Here is a 12,989-nt window from a genome sequence, read left to right on the forward strand (position 1 = left end):
TGGGATGGTATGATTTTGCACTGTTTTCCTTTTATGCACTTGATTGCATAGCTTTCTCTTGATTTCTATTAAAGTATATATATATATTTTTTGAATTTGGTTATTAATTCCATGATTGGGCTTTGGTTGATTTTGCATGAGTTTATGTGGTTGATTTGTGTGTTTCCAGCATCTTGCTGTTTGAGGCTTCAACTTGCCAGGCGCATCTGATCCTCATCTTTTTGGCTTTTCTTGTTTGTTTTCTGGCTGAGTGAGAATATTATAAGAATCATGAGATTCATGATTAGATATTATTGTTTCTCTTTGTGGTTTGATTAGTTCAATAATTGTGACTTTATTTATTGGGTAAAGTTGGGAAAAGAATTGTGAGTGACTTTTATTACTATAAGCTGCTGCAGATCAACTATGAAATTGAATGTAAACACTGGGTATTTCAATTTCTATCTGCAGGTTGAGCTCTTGGTTGGTGAACCGTTTTATTATGGAAATGATAGCATGCTTCCATGGCAAAACTTGCGGTTTTGGTAAATAATACTACTTTAATTTGTATTTGTACGATATGTCTTAATTTGAGCATCAAATAGTGTGTCCGAATTAGGAAATATTGCATTCAGTTTTATCTCAGATTGAAATGCTTAATTTTGTAAGAACATCACTCGCCCTGATTATTCTGGATGTGTTAATGCCTGAAAATGAATTAAAGTCCTACTATAAGGTGATGGAAGTTTACTCAACTCTTATTCTTAATTCAAAATTTTCGTAGGCAAACTTATTGAGATGTTATTCTGACCATTTCTTCATCAGTGATGCTTAAGATCTTCTTTACCAAAGGTTTTGAATATGTTCCATGCCTACTTAAATTAGGTAGATTTGGATTTGAAGTATGAGGGGTGGAATTTTTATGAGGATACTTTTGATGTTAATGAAGAAGCATTGGCAGGTGCAAAAAACTGATGAATGCATGGGCCATAACTTATTGTTTATAAGAAAATGTAAAACATCATACATATTTTTTCATTTTTATAGTAGGGTGCTAAGTACTGAATTTTATGGCACTTATTATTTGCCATGGCTGCATGTATAGACACATTTTTTAACTTGAAAGTTTTCTGAAGTATAATTAGAGCATATCTATGTAAACTTAAGTTGAATATTACTCGGAGATTGTCCTTTCAATTCGACATAGTCGTACCGTAAATGATCTTAAAGGCATTCTCTGAGCATCAGATAGAGGGGTAGATGCACTTGCACATGTGTAAGGACTTATATAACCATGTTCTGTAGTAAATGCCACCTTAGGGGCATGTGGTGATTTACCCGCATCCCAAGAGAGCCCTTGTTTTCCCTTTTTTGTTTGGTAGTGTGGGGAGAATAAGGTAATCAATTTGTGTAATGGAAAGTACTTTTTATTTGAGAATATAATGATATTACATTTTGATATTAAATGCAATTTGAGTTCAAATCATTTCAGGGGCTCAGTGAGATATCTACAGTCATGGAGTTTGATTTCTCAAAACCCATTAGTCCTTGTTTTGGGAAAGCCCAGGTATTGAATTATCCCTGCTTTTGAATGTGCTTGTGTAAAACTGGTCCTGCACCAGGATCTGCAATATCTGAACCAGGTATCAAATGTATACTTACAAAGAAATTTGTCTAGGTTGAATTTACGGAGCCTGGGATATGCCATGGTTTTGTGCTCTGGATTGATTGGGTGATGGACATTGATAACTCCATTGTGCTTTCAACAGGACCCGGTATGCTTGAGTTTTGTGCTAGAATGAAATACTGGGAAATTGATATCTATTTTTGTTGTTTGTCGCACATAATCATACCATCTTTATGCTTTAAAACTATTGAACTCACCTAGTTAACAAAAAGCGGGAAATTGGAACTTCCTCGTTTACAACACACTTTTGAAATAATGCATAAAACTTTCTCGGGCTTTTTCTTATCTTACATGTTTGTTCAGATAAAAGATACTGGAAGTAAGGAATTAAGCTGTTGGCCAAGCCAGTCACAGTTGGAATCCATGGATCAAGTAGAGGTAACATTTCAGCGGAAATTGAGGCGTCCTTCAACCCATCAAACGGTGAAATTGATATCAAATATGCTTTCACATAATTCTAGAGTTGCATCAGCCGAGCCTCTCTGTGTGTTCTCTCAATTGAACTGCTGGTGCTCAATCATTTATTCCTGCTGTATCTTTAGGTACATTAGTTACAAATTTTATGGAATCGTGTAATGGCGGATTTCAAGATTCAATTTTTCCTACACTGTTCAATCGTTTCTAATGGGTTTTGGAGCACATGTTATGGACTCCTGTTTCACCACCTCACGAGTCCGTTGTGGTACGCATAGAATTGTATTCCTTACAATTATTTGGTTCCTACAGTAGTTTCTCATATTTTACTTTTGTTTCCCCACCTCTTTTTTTTTTTTTTTTTTTTTCCAGCTTGTTAAGATTCATTCTCCAATGCGTTCTGATCCAAACCATGTTGTAAAGTGGGTACCTGACTGTAGCACTATTGTTGCTGCCAGGATTGCATCAGAAAAGTTATTAAGGTAACTGATCTTCATTTTGTTTTCTTTTCCTTTCAAATTAGAGCCTTGCATAGTTTATCATTTTCTTGAACAATAACCACTCAAAGAGGTAGACAAAAATATTTGGTTTGATGTTTCTGATGATATCATTGACATCCCCTATAGCCCTATGGCTTTTGAAATATATTCTAAAATTTGAACTGTCTCGAGGTTTGGGTGTCGAGCATCATTTTCATCTATTATTTGAGAATGGGTCAATTTATATTGAAACAGTGAAACTTTTGGTTTGAATCTTATTTTAAGTGGATATCTTATCATGTAGAGAAAAAAAAAACCTTGATTAGGGAAGTCTATTACTAATGATTGAGAGGGTTTAGTGTTTTTGTGGTCTTTATGCTTTTCCAACATGTCATCACATAATTTTTTTGGAATCTGTCATTTTACTTGAACCTCAAGCTTTGCCCTCAGCCAAGCAAAGCTATGGAAACTTTAATTTGGTAAGGCAATCTGATGCTTGTAATTGGTATAATCAAAGTTTTCTTGAAATTTGTTGTACGACGATTATGTTTTTTGAGTATATATTACCATGTAATGGAAAGAAGTATGGGTAATAAAGAAAGTTCATGGTAATTTTTTAGTGTTTGATTATCTATACGTTCATTGATGAAGCTGACCTTAAAGATCTTACTATACATGTTCTTATTATGAAGGGGATTTATGTATTAGTTTTTATCTCTTTATGATTTTGATGGTATTTATTGCTTTGTTCTAGATTTTCTTCAAAAAGATTATAATTTACAACTGTTATTTATATGTAGGTCAAAAGGATAATTTTGCAGAGGGAAAGATCTGTTTCTAGATGTAAGGAATTTAACAGGGCCAAAATTGAAATCTTGTTGGAAATTTTTTATTTTTTTATTTTTTGTAAGAGCATTTAAATATTTGAGTGTGTTGATTGGTGAATTTCAGATTTTTTTTGTTTTTTTTTAAGATTGGTTGAATCTTATAACTTAAATATGCTTTTGTGAACATGTACAGTTTAATTGTTCTTTGATATTGAATTTGATGGTTTTATCCACATTTATTTTTATTTTTTGTTAGGATGTGTTTTGTGAATGGAATGAGCATATTTTATATTAATTAAATTATGAAATAAGGTAAAAAGGTGGCATTTTTGTTCAAAATGCCACTGTATCCTGTGACGTCATCAGTCATGGGAGAAATTTATTTAAGCAGATTTAATAGTATACCGGCGTTTATGAAAACGTCACTAAAAATTCAGTGACGTTTATTAAACGCCTGATACCTATAGCGACGGCCATATCATCGACGTAATATAAAAATGCCGGTATAGTCTTTTGGTGGCGCTTTTTCCACTTATAGAGGCGTTTTTGAAACGCCGGTAAAAATAGTTTTTCCTGCAGTGTATGCAAAAATATTTATAAATTCAACTAACATTAAGTAAGTTTACAATCAATTAAAAATTTCTTAACTTTTAACTTATATTGTAAGAATTATTTAAATTTTTAAATGATACAATTATGATTATCAAATAAGTTTAATTAGTTTTCATTTAATATATTTAGTTTTAAGTGCTGAATTAAATTATCAACTATTATCATCACCTTATTGACATAACATACTTAATTTTAAATACAGAATTTTGAGTTGGGTTTCATTTTGAATTCAATAAACCTTATCATTGTCGAATACAATTGTTGTTACATAACACATTTAATTTTAAGTACAAAATTTTAAGTTGGGTTTCAATTTGAATTCAATAAACCTTATCATTAATATGATTGCCGTCATATATTTCGTACAAATTTATATTTGTTTTGGATTGATGCATCTCCTTTTTCATCATCAAACAAGAACTGGCATTATATTCCAAGTTCTAACATGGTATCTAATCCTCTAATGAACTTTATCTGCATAATTAGATGGGGGATTTGGTGATAGACCCCTTACTGTCTAATTTATCTTTCAAAAGGACAAAAATTATATAGGTACTTTCAAAACATCCTAATATTTTTAAAATTTGTTTCTTTTACTATATTACCCTCATATCTATTAGCTCTCTTATTAAGCCATCTTTACAGTGTATTTTAGAGTAAAATTTTACTTTGAATCATAGTAAACTTTACTCTGATTCAGACTGAATCAGAGTAAAGTTTACTATGATTCAAAATAAAATTTTATACTCTGAATCAGAATAAAGTTTACTATGATTCAAAATAAAATTTTATATTGTTAAGCAAATCAACTTGTTTTTAACCAAAGTAAAATTTTACTCTGAACCAGAGTAAAATTTACTATGATTCAAAGTAAAATTTTATATTGTTAAGCAAATCAACATGGTTTTAACCAAAGTATAATTTTACTTTGAATCATAGTAAACTTTACTCTGATTTAGAGTAAAATTTTACTCTGAAAGTACAATTTTACTATGATTTAAGGAGAGTATCCACTTTGAATCACACTAAGTGTCATGTATTAATAACCTTGTGTGTTTGGTTGTTGAGAAAATTACAAAAACATAACAAGAAAACCAAATATAGTTTGGTTGTTGAGAAAATTATGTTGGAAAAAATGATTTTTGGGGACTTTAATTTAATATTAAAGTGTGGTGACTTTAATTAAATATTAAAGTGGGTCCTAACCATTTTTTGTGTTGGGTCCAAGTGAGCCAAAAACCATTGGATTTTGAATAAGAAATTGCCAAGAAATTGCTTCATGATATTAGATTCATGAATAGGATTTTAAAGAGTATTTAAATCTTTTTTTCTTGACTAAAGGGTGTGAATCCTTTGGGCATCCATAGTTTTCATTTTGTGAAAAGGGGCCATGGATGCTTGGTGTTTTAATGACTAGCCTTAAAGGCTGGACGCTTTTCCTCTCTCCCCTATACATGTATAAATTGAGACCCTCTTGTCAAGTTTCAATATAGAAATTTTTGCTTCCATTTTACAAGTCAGTTTGCTTAATAGTTTCTATTGTGAGAGAGTGCTGCCATTGTTTTGTTCGCTAAGCTAGACAGATAGTGCTTCTGCCGTAGCTGGTTTTGACCGTTGTATCTTGGGAGACAGACGCCGTGTTTCCTCAAACACTCGACCTGTGAGGCGGCGAAATCTGTTTTAAGGAAACTGCTTCCGTGCAGGTTTCAGTTTTGTTTCTTTACCCTTTACTATTTTTTTGTGTATTTCTGTTGAAATTTAGTTGTAATTATCAGCATATATTCTTGGTATATAATTTGTTTTCTTCATAAATCTATTTATTTAATTTCATAATTTTGAACAACAAGCTTAAAATAGAATTATATATCTTTTCTATGAAATTGATTGAACAGATTTATATAGACTATTAGGTTAGCTTTGTATAATGTTACTAGGAATTGTTGCGGAATTGCTCACTATTTCAATAACTGTAAATTATGCAATGGTACTCTCTAATTGCTTAGTTTAATTAGAATGCTCTATTATAATTTGCATACTTAATTGTATTAGTATGATCTTGTTTTATGCGTATGGTTCATCATTTCCCTACCATGATTTGCATGAATTTTAAGGTTATAAAATATAATTTATGGATGTTGCAATTTTGACATGCTAATTCTATTCTAGTCTCAATTTGTTACATGCTTATTATTTTCTAGGATAGATTACATAATTTAATGTATTTGGAGTTATAGAGTTTTATGAATTGTGTACATGATTAATCTAAATTATCTAATTGTGTGCATTAATATAAATTATTTAATTGGGTGCATTAATCTGAATTATTTATTTGGGTGCATTAATTTGAATTATTTAATTAGGTGCATTAATCTGAATTATTTAATTAGGTGCATTAATCTGAATTATTTAATTGGGTGCATTAACTTTGAATTTGACTTATCTATTTGGAGTTATTCGTTTAAATGTTTATTATGAATTAATTTCATTCATGACTTATGAGTATTGAACTTTATTTTAAAGTTGTAATTTAATTTTGAAGTTACAAATTGTATTTTGTTTTGGTACCTTATATTAGTTGGTTACTTATATAATTAATAGTTGGCTAGATGGTTTCAATTATTTATTATAATTTAATTTTTTAGATTATTTGTTTGTATTTTGTTGTGGTTTGCTACTATCTTTTTTGTAGGGATACCAATGCGAAAAACAAATATAAAACCAAATGAATAGTATTTGGGATGTAAAAACAAAAATGTTTGGACTACTAACTTTTGTGTTGAATAGGAATACCTAAGCGTGGAAAGGCTTTTGGACTAAATAGAATCCTTATGGAGTGGCTATTTTATTTAAATGTTTGAAGCATGTTTTTTGCTTGAGATGTAGTTGGTTTGTTTATCAATTTGTGGTAGCAAGTTTTATTTGCTTGTTTTGTTTGAAGCATTTTATATGCGTGTAATTGTTATAGCAATTTTTTAAATTGTTTGTAAGTTTGGAACTTGGTTTGGTTTTCTGTGATAGAAACCAAAGTTTTAGCTTTGGCTAAAGAGTAGTTCTTATTTGTTCAGAAATGACAACTAAGATGGATTTGGTTTCAAACCTTTGGAGTTTGAGAAAGTCTTTGGGTTTAATCATTTTATTCCCAAAGTGTTGGAAAATCAAATTTGGAGAAAGTCTTTAGTTATAATCTGATTATGTCCAAAGTGTTTTGGTTTTGAGAAAGGAAACCAAATTTTAGCATTAGCTAAAATATTTTTGATTTTATTCAGAAATAATGGGCTTAGTTCCGGGAGTACCGGTTAACTTTTATGAGTGGTGTAATTCTGGTAGCAAATTTTATTTGCTTGGGAATCGGTTTGTTATAACCTGGTTTATCTTCTGAAAATCTTAATTTTTAAATTGTTTCCTATGGATTAGGAGTCAACAAGCTCTTGAATGTTTTGTCAAAAGGTTAACTGGGTTTTAAGTAGGACCGATGTGACCCCTCCAGTCTTCCTGGGAACATTCCTGACCATGTTCGATTCTAGGTTAAATGGTGAGACTAGTTTTGAATTAAATTTCCATCTAAGGGATTTTCTAAGGGTTAAGTTTATTTTCTGGAATCACAGAAGTGAAATTCTGTTGTGATGTTTTAGAAATGGCTTCAAAAGGTGACAAACAGAAATGTTGTTCCACCTGACAACCTTAGCCTCGCGAGATTCTTAAAGAAAGATCTTGAGAGATCAAGTATGATTAAAGGAAATCATAAGATTGCATTAAAAATTTCTCTGATTTGATCAGAGGCAATTAGTTTGGTATCCTTATGATTGCTATGTGACTTTGCTTGAAAGCAAAGATGAGACAACCTGTTATAGTGGGTGAATATTTTTTTTTTTTTTGATTTTTAAATTCCAAATATATTCTTAAATTGGTGGTTCCTGGTGAGTACAAGATCACTGATCACAGAAATAGAAAACTGGTGGTTCCTAGGAGGTGTTAGACCACTGGCTACACAGTTATGAGATTGTGGTTCCTAGTAGTAAACAGATTACTGATCACATGTCAAAACATCATGATTCCTAGTAGTGGAGAGACTACTGGTCATATGTCAAGACATGATGATTCCTAGTAATGAAAGAGTCTATTGACCCTATGTCAGGACGTTGTGATTCCTAGTAGTAAAGTGACTACTGATCACAGGTTAAGACATTGTGATTCCTACTAGTGGAAAGTCTACTGACCACATGCTGAGAAATTAGTGATTCCTAGTGATAAGACTACTGGCCATGTTATGAAGTTCTGAATCGTAGACTATTGAACACTGGATTTGTGTTTCCTAATAGTAAGACTATTGGCTTCAGAGTGATAGGTTGAACCAAATATATTTAGGTGCCTAATTCGGTTGATGACATTCTAGGAATGTATTTACTGTGATATGATTTTGAGAGTTTCATAATCATTGTGACACAAGGATTTGTTTAAAACTTTGTATAAATTCTACAAAGAAGACCTGATTACCCGACTCTGTAATGAGGAGGATAATACAAAGAAATGAGGGAGTACCTCCTCAGTGAAAGCCAATGTCATTGAGCATGGCAAATTTTCTGAGATGAGGAAGAAGCCCCCCCCTTGAACAAGGGCTCTTAGCTGGGGTCAAGGGGTGGTGTTGCAAAGAAGCTGGCATACAAGCCGCGGGAACCTGGTTCTCGGTTCTTTAGGAAGTGCTACAACTGTGGTAGCGAGGTTTTTAGTTTTACTAGGGCTACACGCCATATCTGCTCCGAGAAGGAGCTGTTTACAACTTTTAAACCGGTTACAAACGGTGAGAAGTTGTTTATGGGAAACTCTACTACCTTATTTGTTGAGGGAAAGGTGGCCCTGATGTTAACCTCAGGATAAGAGCTAACCTTGAATGAAGTCCTGTATGTTCCGGACATTCGTTAGAATCTTGTCTCAAGGTCTCTTCTCAGTAAACATGTTTTTTGCATGGTTTTTTGAGTCCGACAAGGTTGTTCTGACAAAACACAAGTGTGAAACTTGTGTTGAAGCGAAGTGGACAAGATCCCGTATGAGTTATGGAAAGGCGTTAAGCCTTCTTATAAATTCTTACGAATGTGGGGGTGTCTTGTAATAGTGGCGATTCCTACTCCCTAACGGGTTAGGATAGGCCCGAAATCTATGGATTGTATATTCATTGGTTATGCACATAATAGTAGTGCATATCGGTTTCTTGTTCATAAGTCTGAAATTCCAGACATACACAGGAATACCATCATGGAGTCAAGGAATGCATGTTTCTTTGAAGACATTTTTCCTTGCCGAACTCATGCAGGGGTTCCAAGGTCTTTAGAGCAATTTGATGAGCTTGCTAGTGAGGATGATCATGTTGATGATCCAGGTGATGATCAAATTGAGGTTTTAGATGAGCCCAGACGGAGTAAAAGGGCTAGGACATCCAAATCTTTTGGTCCAGACTTCTTGACTTATATGGTTGAGAACGAACCTCAAACTTTTCACGAAGCTGTGACTTCTCTTGAGAGTCCTTTATGGAAAGAAGCGATCAAAAGTGAGATTGACTCCATCTTACAGAACCACACCTGGGAGTTGGTAGATTTACCTCCAGGTTGTAAGCCTTTAGGCTGCAAATGGATTTTTGAACGAAAGATGAAGGCCGATGGGTCTATTGACAAGTATAAGGCGAGGCTCGTTATCAAAGGGTACAGGCAACGAGAAGGCCTGGATTACTTTGATACGTACTCACCTATAACTAGGATAACATCCATTCGCATAGTGATTGCGATAGCAGCTTTACGCAATCTTGAGATACACCAGATGGATGTAAAGACAGCTTTTTTAAATGGGGATTTGAATGAAGAAATCTACATGGAGCAACCTGAAGGGTTTTCAGCTCCAGGACAAAGCAAGAAAGTCTGTAAACTTGTCAAATCTTTGTATGGTTTGAAGCAAGTGCCTAAACAATGGCATGAGAAGTTTGACAATGTAATGTTGTCAAATGGGTTTCGAATCAACGAATGTGACAAGTGTATTTATGTCAAAGACACTGACAGAGGTTATGTCATTTTGTGTCTATATGTTAATGATATGCTCATTATAGGTAGTAATGATGAAATGATCAAAACTACCAAGAAGTTGTTAAACTCTAAATTTGACATGAAGGATATGGGCATTGCAGATGTTATTCTGGGAATTAAGATTACCAGAATCTCTGGCGGAATTGTACTTTCTCAGTCTTATTATGTTGATAAGATACTTGAGAAGTTTAGTGGATCAGATACGAGTGTGTCATCGACACCTGTAGACTTAAGTCTACACTTTACCAAGAATAATAAAGAGAGTGTCTCTCAGTTAGAATATTCTCGGGTAATTGGAAGTTTAATGTATTTGATGAGTTGTACTAGGCCAGATATAGCTTACTCGGTTAGCAGGCTTAGTAGATGCACAAGTAATCCTGATGCTTCTCATTAGAAGGGCATTGTGCGGGTGTTAAGGTATTTACGCTACACTCGGGATTATGGACTGCATTATACTCGATATCCAGCGGTGCTTGAAGGATATAGTGACGCGAATTGGATATCAGATATAAAGGACTCAAAGTCCACTAGTGGATATGTGTTCACTCTTGGTGGGGCAGCCGTGTCTTGGAAATCTTCCAAGCAAACGTGTATATCTAAATCAACGATGGAATAAGAGTTTATTGCTTTGGATAAAGCAACAGAAGAAGCAGAATGGCTTCGCGATTTCATTGAAGATATTCCATGTTGGTCTAAACCTGTGCCAGCTATTTGTATTCATTGTGATTGTCAATCTGCAATTGGTAGGGCACAGAGTAATATGTATAATGAAAAGTCTAGACATATCCGTCGTAAACATAATTCCATACGACAACTACTCTCGAATGGAGTTGTCTCTTTAGACTATGTAAAGTCTAAGGATAACATTGCGGATCAGCTAACCAAAGGGTTAAGTCGAGTGTTAGTCGAAACGTCGTCAAAAGGAATGGGGTTAAGGCCTTTGGAAGTTACCGGAATGGAAACCCAACCTAGTTGACTGGAGATCCCAAGATCTAGGTTCAATGGGACAACCTAATTGCGTGTAACGGTGGTATGTCACTGAGGAGGTTAAACCTCCAGCCATTCCTTCTATTAGTGATACCTGCAAGTATAGAGGATAAGCTGAGCTTTCAATGACTCTTATGTGTTAAGCTGTTGAGCTAAGTATTGCAGGATACTTTAGTAGAGTCACCTATGTGAGTTTGAAGTGGGGCCGCTTCTAGAGGAATTGGGCAGGTCAAGATTCTTTGAAACCACTCGCTGAACCAGGCTAGTGTCCAGGTCCACACAGGGCACACCAGTGAGAACATAATGGTGGTAGGAGTAATTCCCGTGTGAGATCTATTGTCTCAGTTTACATAAACGGTAGAGCAGTTCAAGATGTCTTATTCACTGATCTGCTAGTAAACTCAATAGGTTTTCACTGGGAGAGGTTCAAAGCCAAAAGCTACCTTCTCTGATGTTGGGGTTAGTCCATTGTACTCTCTCTCAGAGTCTTTATTGTTCAACGATGTCCATTTGTTAAGTCATTCGGTCAATTTTTATTCATGTGGGGGATTGTTGGAAAAAATGATTTTTGGGGACTTTAATTAAATATTAAAGTGGGTCCTAACCATTTTTTGTGTTGGGTCCAAGTGAGCCAAAAACCATTGGGTTTTGAATAAGAAATTGCCAAGAAATTGCTTCGTGATGTTAGATTCATGAATAGGATTTTAAAGAGTATTTAAGTCTTATTTCTTGGCTAAAGGGTGTGAATCTTTTGGGCATCCATACATTTCATTTTGTGGAAAGGGGCTATGGATGCTTGGTGTTTTAATGACTAGCCTTAAAGGCTGGAGGCTTTTCCTCTCTTCCCTATACATGTATAAATTGAGACCCTCCTGTCAAGTTTCAATATAGAAATTTTTGCTTCCATTTTACAAGTCAGTTTGCTTGATAGTTCCTATTGTGAGAGAGTGCTGCCATTGTTTTGTTCGCTAAGCTAGACAGATAGTGCTTCTGCCGTAGCTGGTTTTGACCGTCGTATCCTGGGAGACAGATGCCGGGTTTCCTCAAGCACTCGACCCGTGAGGCGGCGAAATCTGTTTTAAGGAAACTGCTTCCGTGCAGGCTTCGGTTTTGTTTCTTTACCCTTTATTGTTTTTTTGTGTATTTCTGTTGAAATTTAGTTGTAATTATCAGCATATGTTCTTGGTATATAATTTGTTTTCTTCATAAATCTATTTATTTAATTTCACAATTTTGAACAACAAATTAACATGTTTTTTAACCAAAGTAAAATTTCAGAGTAAAGTTTACTATGATTTAAAGTAAAATTTTATATTTTTAAGCAAATTAACATTTTTTAAGTAGAGTAAAATTTTACTCTGATTCAGAGTAAACTCTACTCTGATTAATAAAATTTTTGTGTGAAATTCTTATTAGAGAGATTCTTATCGGAGAGAGAGAAAGAGAGAGAAATTGAATATATCATCCATTTTAATAGATCCATCATCCATTGAATAAGCTGAGTATGAACAAATCAATTCAAAAAACTAGTAAAAACACAAATCTATATTACAAGGATATATAACCACAAAACACACAGATCAAAAACTAAACAAAAACATCTAAATATCAACATAATCATAATCTGATTGAGGTGGCCATTTCAAAGAACACATTCAAATATCTCTCTATATTTTGATTTCAAAGAATACACGTGTTCAATAACACTCATACACAAATATATATATATATATATATATACATATATATATACATATATTCAAAACTTAGATCTGTGTTTAAAAAAAATATCGCGTAATATACATACATACACTCACTTACCGATATATATACATATACACATGTATGTATGAGTCATATATAAATACATACATGCACACACATATATATAAATACATACATACACATATACATAGGAAGAGCAAATCAGTGGAGA

The 12,989-nt window shown here is 33.6% G+C and overlaps 1 long non-coding RNA gene across 1 annotated transcript; it reads left to right on the top strand.

Annotated features, from left to right (window-relative positions):
- On the top strand, window positions 1-3,631 carry LOC145798839 (uncharacterized). Its single transcript, XR_014340565.1, has 4 exons — window positions 1-1,546; window positions 1,658-1,754; window positions 1,970-2,208; window positions 2,453-3,631. It is a non-coding gene; the product is annotated as an uncharacterized LOC145798839 (long non-coding RNA).
- The last annotated feature ends 9,358 nt before the right edge of the window (window positions 3,632-12,989 follow it).

This window comes from Camellia sinensis, chromosome 9, assembly GCF_055761805.1.
Source record: "Camellia sinensis isolate YWXY chromosome 9, ASM5576180v1, whole genome shotgun sequence".
Classification (NCBI taxonomy): Eukaryota; Viridiplantae; Streptophyta; class Magnoliopsida; order Ericales; family Theaceae; genus Camellia; species Camellia sinensis.